This window comes from Dasypus novemcinctus, chromosome 9 (assembly GCF_030445035.2).
Source record: "Dasypus novemcinctus isolate mDasNov1 chromosome 9, mDasNov1.1.hap2, whole genome shotgun sequence".
Classification (NCBI taxonomy): domain Eukaryota; kingdom Metazoa; phylum Chordata; class Mammalia; order Cingulata; family Dasypodidae; genus Dasypus; species Dasypus novemcinctus.
The window spans coordinates 86,450,250-86,465,122 of record NC_080681.1 but is presented as its reverse complement, the minus strand read 5'-3'; the positions used below and the strand labels follow the sequence as shown (position 1 = coordinate 86,465,122).

Below are 14,873 nucleotides of genomic sequence, written 5' to 3'. Positions count from 1 at the left end.
ACTGATCTTTTCCTCTGGGCATATTAGATTATATTGGATTCATAGGTTTACTTGATTAAGTAATTATGTAAACTTCTTGTGCCAGTAGGGCACTGAGTCCCCCCCCTTTGGTGGGTGGGGACTCACAGATAAAAGGCATGGCAAAGGATGGAGTTCGAGGGTTTCTGATGTTGGAGTTTTGATGTTGGAGTTTGATGCTAAAGCCTTAAGCTGGAGCCCCAGGAAGTAGCACAGAGAAAAGAGAAGCCAGCCCCAGGAAGGGAGGAACCCAGGAAACCTGAACCCTCGTAGATGTCAGCAGTCATCTTGTGCCAACAGGTGAAAATGGACTTTGATGAGGGAAGTAACATGTTTTATGGCCTGGTATCTGTAAGCTCCTACCCCAAATAAATACCCTTTATAAAAAACAGTCAATTTCTGGTATTTAGCATCAGCATCTCTTTGGTTGGCTAATACACCAGCAATACTAAACTGTTTGTAATTCCTCAAACCATTTTATGCCTCCTAGTATTTACTTACACCTTTCTCTCTGTCTGGAACATTCTTTCTTCCTTCCTTTCTTTCTAAGTTTTGTTGGGATAACAAATATAAAACATAAAATCTGCCATTTTAACCATTTTTAAGTATAAAAGTAAGTGGCAATGATTACTTTTGAAGCATTGTGCTACCTTCACTACCATCCATTACCCGATCTTTTCCATCATCCCAAACAGAAATCTGTACCTATTAAGCAAGAACTATTTTTTCTTTCCCCCAGCCTCTTGTAACCTCTAATGTACTTTCTGACTCTATGAATCTTCCTATTCTAGATATTTCATATAAATGGAATCATACAATATTTGTCCTTTTGGGTCTGGCTTATTTCACTTAGCATAATGTTTTCAAGGTTCGTCTGTATTACGCACTTATCAGAACTTTATTCCTTCTTACGGCTGAATAATATTCCATTGTATGCATTTCCATATTTTGTTTATCCTTTCATCTGTAGAAGGCCACTAGGTTGTTTCTATATTTTGGCTATTGTGAATAAAGCTGCTATGAACACTGGTGTACAAATATCTTTCTGTTTGGGTCTTTGTTTTCAACTCTCTTTTTTTTTTTTTTTTTTTTAAAGATTTATTTATTTATTTAATTTCCCCCCCTCCCCTGGTTGTCTGTTCTTGGTGTCTATTTGCTGCGTCTTATTTCTTTGTCCGCTTCTGTTGTCGTCAGCGGCACGGGAAGTGTGGGCGGCGCCATTCCTGGGCAGGCTGCTTCTTTCTTTTCACGCTGGGCGGCTTTCCTCACGGGCGCACTCCTTGCGCGTGGGGCTCCCCCACGCGGGGGACACCCTTGCGTGGCATGGCACTCCTTGTGCGCATCAGCACTGCGCATGGGCCAGCTCCACACGGGTCAAGGAGGTCCGGGGTTTGAACCGTGGACCTCCCATATGGTAGACAGACGCCCTAACCACTGGGCCAAAGTCCGTTTCCCTCAACTCTCTTGATATATACCTAGAAGTGGAATTGTTGAGTTACATGGTAATTCTATGTTTAACTTTTTGAGGAACCACCCAAATTGTTTTGTACAGTGGCTACACCATTTACATTCCCACCAGCAATGCATGAGGATTCCCATTTCTCTACATTTTTTGTAGGTGTTTCTCTAACATGTTATTTTCCATTTTTTCAATAAGAGCCATTATAGTGGATGTGAAATGGTATCTCTCTCTTTTTTTTTTTTAAGATTTATTTATTTCTTCCCCCCACTCCCCCCACTCCCATTTTTTTGCACGCACTATCTGCGCTCTGAGTGTTCTTCTGTGTCTGCTTATCTTCTCTTTAGGTAGCACCGGGAACTGATTCTGGGACCTTCCGTAGTGGGAGAAAGGCGCTCACTCTCTTGAGGCCCTTAGTTCCTTGGTCTGCTGCATCTCTTACTGTCTCTCCTCTGTGTTTCTTTTTGTTGCATCATTTTGCTGTGCCAGCTCTCCCCATAGGCCAACACTCCTGCACGGGGCCAGCATGTGGTGCGGATCAGCACTCCACATGGACCAGTTCTCTACTTAGTCCAGCTGCCATGCAGGCCAGCTTGCCTTCACCAGGAGGCCCTAAGAATTGAACCCTGGACCTCCTATATGATAAGTGGGAGCCCAATCGCTTGAGCCACATCTGCTTTCCTCTTTGTCGTTTTCTTTTTTTTTTCTTTTAAAGATTTATTTATTCATTTATTTTTAAAATTTATTTATCTCCCCTTCTCTACCCCCCTGCCCCTGTTGTCTGCTCTCTGTGTCCATTTGCTGTGTGTTCTTCTGTGTCTGCTTGCACTCTTGTCAGGCAGCACTGGGAATCTGTATCTCTTTTTGTTGTGTCATCTTGCTGCATCAGTTCTCCATGTGTGCGGTGCCACTCCTGGGCAGGCTGCGCTTTTTTCACACGGGCAGGCTCTCCTTGCAGGGTGCACTCCTTGCACGTGGGGCACCCCTGCATAGCACAGCACTCCTTGTGTGCCGCAGCACTGCACGTGGGCCAGCTCACCACATGGCCCAGGAGGTCCTGGGTATTGAACCCTGGACCTCCTTATGGTAGGCAGATGCTCTATCAGTAGAGCCACATCTGCTTCCCCTCTTTGTCATTTTGATTTGCATTCCCCTAATGGTTAATGATACTGAGCATCTTTTAATATGCTTATAGGTCATTTGTTTATCTTTTTTAGGGAAATTTCTGTTCAAGTCCTTTGTCCATTTTTTAAGCTGGATTGGCTTTTGCTGTTGCACTGTAGTTCTTTATATATTCTGGATATTAAACCCTTATCAGATATAATTTGCATATATCTCCCTCTCTTAGGTTGTCTTTTCAATTTCTTGATAATGTCCTTTGATGCACAAAAGTACAGATTATTTTCTTCTTTTTTTGCTCGTGCTTCTGGTGTCATATCTAAGAATCCACTGCCAAAATCCATGATCATGAACATTTTCCCCCAATTTTTTTTCTAAGAATTTTATGGTTTTAGGTCTTAAATTTAGGTTGTTGATCCATTTTGAGTAAAATTTTTTTTTATGTTAAGAGGTAGGAGTTCAACTTCATTCTGTTAATGTGGAAGTCCAGGTTTCCCAGTATCATTTGTTGAACGGACTGTTCTTTCTCCATCAAATGGACTTTATACTCTTGTCAAAAATAATTTGGTCATAGTTATGTGGGTTTATATCTGGACTCTCAGTTCTAATCCATTGGTCTACATATATATCCTTATGACAGTACCACACCATTTTGATTACTATAGCTCTGTAGTACAATTTGAAATCAGGAAGTGTGAGTCCTCCAACTTTATTCTTCTTTTTCTTTGGTGATCTGTGGCCCTTTAAAACTTCATATGAATTGAGCACTGGCTTTTTCCCTTTCTGCAAAAAAGGCTGCTGAAATTTTGATAGGGATTACATTGAATCTGTAGATCACTTTGGGTAGTATTAATATCTTAATAACATTGTCTTCCAATCCATGAACACAGAATGACTTCCAATTTATTTAAGTCTTCTCTAATTTCTCTCAGCAATGTTTTGTAGTTTTTAGTGTATACTCAAGTCTTTTACCTCCTTGGTTAAATTTATTCCTAGATATTTTATTTTTCTAGATGCTAGTGTAAATGGAATTGTTTTCTTGATTTCCTTTCTGGATTGTTTATTGCTGGTGTATATAAACACAACTGATTTTTGCACATTGATCTTGTACTCTGCCACTTTGCTAAATTCGTTTATTTGTTCTAGCAGTTTTCTTGCAGATTCTTTGGGATTTTCTAGATATAGGATCATCTTTTACTTCTTCCTTTCCATTTAGATGCTGTGATAGTCCGAAGTGCTTTTATGAATCCCAAAAAAGAAAAAGATTATGTTTTTGAACGAATCCAATCACTCCCCTTTGATTGTACTATGTCAGTGAGGTATGACTCAGGTTGAGTCTCTGCCCTCTTGCTGGGTCTGATATAAACGGAGACACACAGAGAGAGTAACACACAGGAAAAGGAGCCCTACCATTTTTATCCAACCACATGAAAGAAAGGACTCCAGGTTCACCCACAGCTGAGGTCAAGGAGAGAAGCCCCGAGAGTCTCAAGGAGCTGAGGTCCAGGGAGAGATGACTGATTGGTCATAGCTGAGTTCAAGGAGAAACTAGCAAGAGATCTGCAGACCTGCTGTCTTGCCTGATCACACGTGGCAGGACACTAAGATCAACAGTACCTGACTTAGGTGAGAAAGCACCTCTGATGGTGCCTTGATTTGGACATTTCACGACCTCCGAATTGTAAGCTCTTACCCCAAAAAAAAATCCCCTTTATAAAAGCCAATATATTTCTGGTACTTTGCATTGGCAGCCCTATGGCAAACTAACACAGATGCCTTTTATTTCTTTTTCTTGCCTTACTGTGAGGGGTAGAACTCCCAGTACAGTGGTGAAAGTGGGTGTTCTTGTCTTGTTCTTGATCTTAGTGGGGAGATTTTAAATTTTTTTTGATTGACTGTGATGTTAGCTGTGGGTTTTTCATAAATGCCCTTTATTATGTTGAGGCAGTTCCCTTTTATTCCTTGTTTTCTGAGTGTTTTTATCACAAAATGATGCTGAATTTTGTCAAATCCCTTTTCTGTGTCTATTGAGATGATCATGTGGTTTTATTTCTTCATTCTATTAATCTGGTGTATTACATTAACTGATTTATTTATTTATTTTTTTTATTTAATTCCCCTCCCCTCCCCAGTTGTCTGTTTTTTCTGTGTCTTTTTGCTGCATCTTGTTTCTTGTTTTCTTGTTTCTTGTTTCTTTGTCCGCTTCTGTTGTCGTCAGCGGCACGGGAAGTGTGGGCGGCGCCATTCCTCAGCAGGCTGCTCCCTCCTTCGCGCTGGGCGGCTCTCCTTATGGGTGCACTCCTTGCGTGTGGGGCTCCCCTACGCGGGGGACACCCTGCGTGGCGCGGCACTCCTTGCGCGCATCAGCACTGCGCATGGGCCAGCTCCACACGGGTCAAGGAGGCCCGGGGCTTGAACCGCGGGCCTCCCATGTGGTAGACAGACGCCCTAACCACTGGGCCAAAGTCCGTTTCCCCTACATTAACTGATTTTTAAAAAACGAGTATTTATTGTTGAATATCTACTCTGTACCACATTACCAAGTACTTCCTTTTTTTTTTTTTTTGAGGTACTGGAGCCAGGGGTTGAACCCAGGACCTTGTATGTGGGAAGCTGGTGCTCAACCACTGAGACACATTGGCTCCCAAGTTGTTTTTTTCATTTGTTTACTTGTTGTTTGTTTTTTTGTTTTGAGGAAGAACTGGGGACTGAACCTGGGACCTCCCATGTGGGAAACTGCTTGAGCCACATTCACTCCCCTAATTGTTTTTTGTATATTGAACCACTCTTGCATTCCTGGGAAAAATCCCACTTAGTCTTGGTGTATAACCCCTTTTAATATGCTATTGGATTCAGTTAATATAATATTTTGTTGAGGATTTTTCCTTGTATCTATATACATAAGAGATATTGGTCTTCAATTTTCTTTTCTTGTGCTTTTCTGGCTTTGGGATCAGGACGATGCTGGCATCATAGAATGAGCTAGGAAATACCCTCTCCTCTTCAAGTTTTTGGAAGAGTTTGAGATGGATTGTTTATTCCCTTCTTTATCTGGCTAAATTTCATGACTGAAAGTTCAGCACAGGTTGTCATCTCCAGGAAACCTTCTCCCTCCCTCTGGGCCAGGGACCCCTCCTTAATGCTTCCCCATCCTGTGTGCATGTCTCTATCCCAGCACTTACAGCATTCCAGTGAAATCATCTGTTGCTACAAAAGTGGAACCAAACAAGGCTAGGCTTTTTAATATTCTCCTCAAAATCTTCAGCATTAAATTTAATTAGCTCAGAAGAAACCTGTAGTTTCCATATATCTCCATTCATTTGAGCCTAGGCTTTACTGTTTTGGATACTACACTCCAAATACATATTTTGTGCATGAGTATTCAGGGGACTATAGTTCTTAGTACATGTCTACATTTTCCATTGCTATATCATATAACTCTAAAATAAAGTCTAATGTATTTAGTTCTGTACTACAGTAGATCCTCACAATCGTGGATTTATACAAGGCAAATGTATATTCTGATAACACTATGGAATATTGTAAGACTAGGAAGCAAATTTTAATGATAATTGTATAACAGTTTCAGACCACCAGAGTGAGGTGACAAAAATGCAACTAGGGTCTACTTTTAAAATGGTTAAATGCTGTGGTTTGCTGAGAATCAGAATCTCTATGTCATTCACTCCCACAGTCAAATCTTAAACCTTGTCAGTACTGGTAACTATATTCACTCCAATCTCAATTTCAAATATCCACACACTGTCTACTATTTCCTATTTTTCTAGTTCACTGCCTCTGGTACCCCAACTACAACTATCCTTTAATCCTACTAGGACCCACAATTTGTGGTCCCTCTAACCTTACTTATATTTTTACTCTCCTCTTTACTAGGCTTCCATTCCATGGTGGATAATTATAACTATTCCCTTTGATTCACTTTTTTTTTTTAAAGATTTATTTTTTATTTCTCTCCCTCCCCCTACCTCCTAGTTGTCTGCTCTCTGTGTCCATTCGCTGTGTGTTCTTCTGTGACCGCTTCTATCCTTATCAGCGGCACCGGGAATCTGTGTTTCTTTTTGTTGCGTCATCTTGTTGTGTCAGCTCTCCATGTATGCGGCGCCATTCTTGGGCAGGCTGCATTTTCTTTCGTGCTGGACAGCTCTCCGTACAGGGCGCACGCCTTGCGCATGGGGCTCCCCTACGCGGGGTACACCCCTGCATGGCAGGGCACTCCTTGCGCACATCAGCACTGTGCGTGGGCCAGCTCCACACAGGTCAAGGAAGCCCAGGGTTTGAACCACGGACCTCCCATATGGTAGGCGGACGCCCTATCCATTGGGCCAAGTCCACTGCCCTTTGATTTACTTTTAACTTCTTAGTCCCTCTCTTATTTCATTATACCACTTGGCTAAACCATAACCCTAGTTAAATCCAACTCTCTTCCTTCTCTCTGTGGCCGTACCTGCACGGCCATCCTCTCTACCATTATCCTAGATATGGATCAGCAAACATTTTCTCTAAGGGATAATATAGAAAATATTCTAGGCTTTATGGACCATACAGTCTCTGTTAAATCTACTCAACTCTGCTGTTGTAGCATGAAAAGCTGCCACAGATAAGATGTAAACAAATGAGCATGGCCGTGTTCCAATAAAATTTTATTTATGGACACTGGAATTTGAATTTCATGTACTTTTCATGTTTTGAGATATTATGCTTTAGATTTTTTCCCAACCAGTTAAAAATGTAGAAAACATGCTTAACTCATGAGCTATATAGAAACAGGGAGTTTTAGACTGTAGTTTGCTGACCACTATCTTAGATAACAATTTCATACTCTCTCTTTTCCACTCTAAAATCCAACACTTATTCTTCTATCTTTACTCTTAGCTAATGGCCTTGCTTTCACTTCACAAAGAAATCAGAAGAGAATTTCCACAATTATTACCATCTCTATCCATTCAACTGTATCTGTGTTCTTACCTTGGCTTCTTTACTGTTATGGATAAACTTATCCTAGTCCTGGCACAAGTCAATCTCATTCCCAGACTTGTCCACTCAAAAATCTACTTCAATAATTCTCCCCTTTTTCTCCTGCATTATCATTATTTCCCTCTCTACTGGATCTCTCCATCAGCACACAAATGTGATGTTATTCCTCCCATGTTCAAAACAAAACAAAACAACTTTCTCCCTCACTTCTTCCCCCTCCAGCTAATACCCTATTCTCTCTCTTCACAGAAAAGCCCTTGAAAGAGTTGTTTATGCTTACTTTTCTAATTTCCCTCCCCAATCTCTTTTAAAATCTATTCCAATCATGCTTTTACCCTGTCATTTCTTTGAAACTGCTCTTATATAGGCCCCCAATGGCTTCTGTGTTGCAAATCTAGTAAATTCTCAATCCTTATCTCAAGTGAGAGTTGGCCAGTTAAGCACTCCTTATTGTTTGAAATATTTTCTTCTTTTAGCTTCCAGGATAGTCTACCATTTTAGTTTTCCTTCTATCCCACTGACTATTTCTTCTCTATCTCCTTTGCTGATTCTTCCTTATTCTCCAAGGTTTAATTTTCAGACCTCTTTTCTTTCCTATCATCAGTTTCTTCCTTACTTTCTTTGTGACTTTTTACAGTCCCATGATTTTAAATATAATCTGTATGCTGGCACTCCCATATTTTTATCTACAGCATGGACCTCTTCCCTGAATTCCAGGTTCACATATCTAACTGCCTACTACTTGGATATCTAACAGGCACCTCAGATTTAATATGTCTAAAATTGACCTCCTGATCTTCCCCCCCAAACCTGTTCCTCCTGTAATCTTGTCTATCTTAGTTAATAGTGACTCCATTCTTCTGGATAGGATTCTGAGTGATTTCCAGTTGGGTATGATGGAAGGGAGACTCTAAGTGGAAGGAAGAATGGAAGAATTGGTACTGGACAGTTTCACAAGTAGTAGATATGGAAGCAGAGCCTCGACTGTGCCCTGGGTTTGGGGCCTACTGCTATTGTGAGACACTTAGTAACAACACTTTTGCTTTCCCTCTGTGTAGCTGAAAAGGCATTTGACAAAATACAGCACCCCTTCTTGATAAAAACACTCCAAAAGATCGGAATACAAGGAAATTTTTTGAACATGATAAAAAGTATATATGAAAAACCTACAGCCAACATTGTCTACAATGGCGAAATCCTGAAATCCTTTCCTCTAAACTCAGGAACAAGACAAGGATGCCCATTGTCTCCACTCCTATTTAACATTGTCTTGGAAGTACTTGCACGAGCACTGAGGCAAGAACCAGATATAAAAGGCATTCAAATTGGAAGGGAAGAAGTCAAAATTTCATTATTTGCAGATGACATGATCTTATACATAGAAAACCCTGAGAGATCTACGACAAAGCTCCTAGAACTCATAAATGAGTTTAGCAAAGTCGCAGGTTATAAGATCAATGCGCAAAAATCAGTAGCATTTCTGTACAACAATAATGAGCAAGATCAGGAGGAAATCAAGAAACAAATACCATTCACAATAGTAAATTAAAAAATCAAATACTTAGGAATAAATTTAACTAAAGAGGTAAAAAACTTATACACCGAGAACTATACAAGATTGTTCAAGGAAAACAAAGAAGACCTAAATAAATGGAAGAATATTCCTTGTTCATGGATAGGAAGACTGAATATTATTAAGATGTCTATCCTACCAAAACTGATCTACACATTCAATGCAATCCCAATAAAAATCAACACAGCCTTCTTTAAGGAACTAGAAAAACTAACTATGAAATTTATTTGGAAAGGAAAGAGGCCCCGAATAGCCAAAGACATATTGAAAAAGAAAAACGAAATAGGAGGAATCACACTTCCTGACTTCAAAACATACTACAAAGCTACAGTGGTGAAAACAGCATGGTATTGGCATAAGGAGAGACACACAGACCAATGGAATCGAATTGAAAGTTCAGATATAGAATCTCAGGTATATAGCCATATAATATTCGATAAAGCCACCAAACCCTCTCAACTGGGAGAGAATGGCCTATTTAACAAATGGTGCCTGGAGAACTGGATAGCCATATGTAGAAGAATGAAAGAGGATTACCATCTCACACCTTATACAAAGATCAACTCAAGATGGATCAAAGACCTAAATATAAGAGCCAAGACCATAAAGATCTTGGAAAGAAGTGTAGGGAAACATCTACAGGACCTTGTAATAGGAAATGGCTTTATGAACTTCACACCAGAAGCACGAGCAGCAAAAGAACAAATAGATAAATGGGACTTCCTCAAAATTAAAGCCTTCTGCACCTCAAAGGAGTTTGTCAAGAAAGTAAAAAGGGAACCCACACAATGGGAGAAAATATTTGGCAACCATATATCTGATAAGAGACTTATAACTTGCATATATAAAGAACTCATAAATCTTGAAAACAAAAAGATAAACAACCCATTTAAAAAATGGGAAAAAGATTTAAACAGACAATTCTCCAAAGAAGAAATACAAATGGCTAAAAAGCACATGAAAAACTGTTCCAAATCTCTAGCTATCAGGGAAATGCAAATCAAAACTACAATGAGATACCATCTTACTCCCATAAGATTGGCAGCTATGAAAAAAACAGAAGAATACAAATGCTGGAGAGGATGTGAAGAAATGGGAACACTCATCCACTGCTGGTGGGAATGCAGAAGGATCCAACCATTCTGGAGGACAGTTTGGCGGTTTCTCAAAAAACTAACCATAGATTTGCCATATGACCCAGCAATACCACTGCTGGGTATATACCCATCAGAACTGAAAACAAGGACACAAACAGATATATGTACACCAATGTTCATAGCAGCATTGTTTACTATCGCCAAAAGTTGGAATCAATCCAAATGTCCATCAACAGATGAGTGGATCAATAAAATGTGGTATATACACACAATGGAATACTACTCGGCTGTTAGAATAAATACACTACAATCACACGTGATAACATGGATGAACCTTGAGAATCTTACGTTGAGTGAAGCAACCCAGGCATTGAAGGACAAATACTGCATGACCTCAATGATATGAAATAAGCAAACTGCCTCAGAGAGCTAGACACCGGAAAAGAGGCTTACAGGAAATCGGGGGGTGGAGGAAGGATGTGAGTTAACGTCTGTAGGGGTGGAATCTGTGATGAGCTGGCGGTAAGTATGAGCACAAAGAAGGGACAAAATGGGGGCAAGGGGTTGCCTTCGGGTGGGGCTTTGTGGGTTTGAGGGGGGCTGGGGATGGGCAGAGGAGTAATACTGTCCAAAAATTGGGGGGAGGGAGGGGCAACATATGAACATGGGAGAGCATCAGGTGTTCGTTGAGAACAAAATGTTGAGAAAATCGTATCAAAGTATAAGTAGGAGGGTTACCTGTTTAGGATGCTCAGGGGGTATGGTCTGATGCGGGATGGACTCAGGGCGAATAGCTGAAGGCTCATTTTGCCAAGGTGGGTTGTGCCATTGGGAAGAGACCCAAGAAGTGAGAGGTGGGGTGGACCCACATCCTGGGGAGGACTAATGCCGTCAAATAGAGAGAACTGTATCTCTAGTGAGAAAGGATGGCTCCCAGGGCATTAGGGCAGTTGAGAAAGTCAGGCCCTGAATACTGCTGCAAGTATCTCTGGACATGGCCTCTCAGGAAATCGAGATTGGCTGGCATTGTGGGCCCCAAGGGGAGGGGAAAATGGATGTGGAATGGATGGAAACAAGGTAAATATGGGGGCAAGAGAGGAGTTTTGTGAGAGTACATGAAGATGAAGACAAAACATGTAATATTACTCCAAAAACATATAGGGGACGACAGACTAATAATGTAAACCATAAGGCAAAACATAGGATAACTAAAAAGGTTAGAAAACTGTACAACCTAAAGTATGGACCACATAGTAAGCACAGATGTCATCTTGTTTGAAAGCTATTGTCTCGGAATCTGTACATCAGTTTCAGGAAATATGATACGAACAAGTTATGTGAATATCACTGTGGAAGGGAAAAGGTTTTATGGTGAATCTGGGGAAGTACTGTATATTGTATATATGAATTTCGGTGATCTAAGACTCTTGTGAAGCTAACATTATGTTGGGATTGACTTTACGGGAAGTTTTGGATCTCAGAGTGGTTCAACAATGGCAGTGGAGGCGGGTTCTATGGTCATGGCAGAAGGGGTTCACTGCCATGACAGATGGCCCTTCTTTGGAGCTGGTGTTTCTGCGTGATGGAAATGGACTCAGAGGGGATCTCTTTTCACAAGACTTGCATGCTACTTTATTGGAATTGTAGTTGGTGCTGGGTTTAAGATATATGTAGGGGATTTGAATCTCTGGACTGATAATATGACACCCAGGCCCAGAGCCTCAACAGACTTCAGCTCCTACACTTTGACTTATTGGACTTACTCCACTCAGCTAACATGGAGTTGAAGAAGGTCAACCACCACAACATGGAGCCTAGAGTGTCTACAACTAGAAGCGGGAAGAGTGCATCCAGTACCCATGTGGAATCTAAGCCCTCACTTGACATAGGTGTGCAATGGACACAACCAATCCAATGTCCACAGAGAAAATGTGGAATGGGTGTGGGAACGGTAGCCATGGGGGCTGCTGGGTGTGGGGAACGGGAGGAAGAGATGAGATGTGGAGGCGTTTTCGGGACGTGGAGTTGTCCTGGATAGTGCTTCACGGACAATTACGGGACACTGTAGATCCCCCCAGGGCCCACTGGATGGAACGTGAGAGAGTCTGGGCTATGATGTGGACCATTGACTATGGGGTGCAGTGATGTTCAGAGATGAACTTACCAGGTGCAATGGATGTATCACGATGATTGGAGAGAGTGTTCCTGTGGGGGGAGTGGGGGGCGGGGGCGGTGGGGTTGAATGGGACCTCATATATTTTTTTAATGTAATTAAAAAATAATAATAATAATAAATAAATATTAAAAAATAAAATAAAATAAAAAAAAGACTTAAAAAAAAAACAAACAAACAAACAAACAAAAAAAAACAATGGCAGTGGAGGAATACTGATATAGGATGTTATTGACGGGATATATATGGTTGACAGGTAGTGTTATACAGGGCATATGCCCAGGGTATATAGTAATGTCTAGATATACTCATAGTGGAAACAATTAAAAACAATAGCTGGGGGGGGTACTGGGCCCCTGGCCGGGGAGACACTGTCGTGGACCCTAGGGGAGCAGCGGCAGTCCCCCAGGTGCAACAGCAAGAACCAGGAAGGAAGGAGGGCCCAACAGTGGGCTCCTGATACTTATGGGTATGCTTTTGAGCCTATACACCTGCAATAAGAATAAGGACTAGAGTAGCACTGTGCCTGGGAGTTTCCTCCTGACAGCCTTCATGTTACTCAAATGGGCCACTCTCACAGCCAAACTCAGCATGTAGATGCAGTGCATTCCCCCCAGCGTGGGACATGACACCCGGGGATGAGCCTCCCTGGCACCGAGGGATCACTACCACATATCAGCTGAAGATGCAACTAGAAAAGGACCTTGAATTAAAGGTTCAACACGAATCAGCAGAATATCCCTGTCTATATATAATAACATGACTTCAAAATGCTGTTTGACCTAATGTAAGGGGGAAATGGAAAGGAGAAATGAGAATATAAGGCTATGAGTCTCTAAAAAAGAGTCTGGAGGTTGTCAGAAGGAATGCCCTTATGCACAACTGAGCAGAGTCTGAGAGACAGATAAAGTAGATACAACCCCAGGTATTGGTTCTTTTGAGGGATAAAGAGACCCACGGGTCCTATACTCATGGCAGATGGGGTTCACTGCCATGGCAGATGGCCCTTCTTTGGAGCTGGTGTTTCTGCATGATGGAATTGGACTCAGAGGGGATGTCTCTTCACAAGATTTGCATGCTACTTTAATGGAATTGTAGTTGGTGCTGGGGTTTTAGATATATTTAGGGGTTCTGAATCTCTGGACTGATAATATGACACCCAGGCCCAGAACCTCAACAGACTTCAGCTCCTACACTTTGATTTATTGGACTTACCCCACTCAGCTAACATCGAGTTGAAGAAGGTCAACCACCATACCATGGAGCCTAGAGTGTCTACAACTGAAAGCAGGAGGAGTGCATCCAGTATCCATGTGGAATCTAAGCCCCCACTTGACATAGATGTGCAATGGACACAACCAATCCAATGTCCACAGAGACAATGTGGAATGGGTGTGGGAAGGGTAGCCATGGTGACAGCTGGGTTTGGGGAATGGGAGGAAGAGATGAGATGTGGAGGCGTTTTCGGGACGAGGAGATGTCCTGGGTGGTGCTTCACGGACAATTACGGGACATTGTAGATCCCCCCAGGGCCCACTGGATGGAACACGGGAGAGTGTGGGCTATGATGTGGACCATTGACTAGGGGTGCAGTGATGCTCAGAGATGTACTTACCAGGTGCAATGGATGTGTCACAATGATGGGAGAGAGTGTTGCTGTGGGGGGAGTGGGGGGTGGGGGCGGGGGGGTTGAATGGGACCTCATATTTTTTTAATGTAACTTTAAAAAAATAAATAAATAATTAAAAAAAAAAAAGAGAGAAAGGAAAAAGAAGTGGGTGTTGTAATGAAGAATTTCAGGGGGAAGAAGCACTTAATGTCCACTATTCTACAAATATCTTGAAGTTAAATCTGCCAGATAAATAAGACTGAAATGAGCACGAACTAGACAAACAATGCTGTGCAGTAATCACAAAGCTGCACCTGGCACCTTGATGTACACAAACAACAAACACGGTAGACATCATTAGCTATGGGCATATGGTTGATGCTCTATCCCAGTGATTCTGAGGAGAAAAGAAAATCACTATGTATATGTCAACAATGTGACAGAAGATAAAAAATTAAGAACCATCCCAGACTTTGAACTCTTCTCTACACTTAAGAAGCCATTTGTCTGTAATCTCTAACCTGAAATCTCTATTGCTAGATGGTTTCAGAATTATTGGATTATAGAAAGGTAATGAGGTGCCAAACTGTATAACTGTATATTATGCAACTCCCCATAAGCAAACACATTGATTTTTCCCTAGTAAAATGTATGACTATTTCATACAAATGGGATTAAGAAAGAATATAAATATCAGTTGAAGTAAAGGTTTAGCTATTAAAACTAAATGAGTTCAAGTCAGGTAAGGTTTTATGGCCACATGAGTTATGAAAAAACTTTGTTTTCAGAGACTTTTGGATTTCAGAAATGTGAATAAATGATTGAAGATC

At 41.3% G+C, this 14,873-nt stretch overlaps 1 protein-coding gene across 2 annotated transcripts in view; it reads right to left on the bottom strand.

The window, feature by feature from the left end:
* The window catches only part of ATPAF1 (ATP synthase mitochondrial F1 complex assembly factor 1), a 72,643-nt gene that overhangs the window by 22,705 nt on the left and 35,065 nt on the right, over nt 1-14,873 (bottom strand). The window lies entirely within an intron of this gene.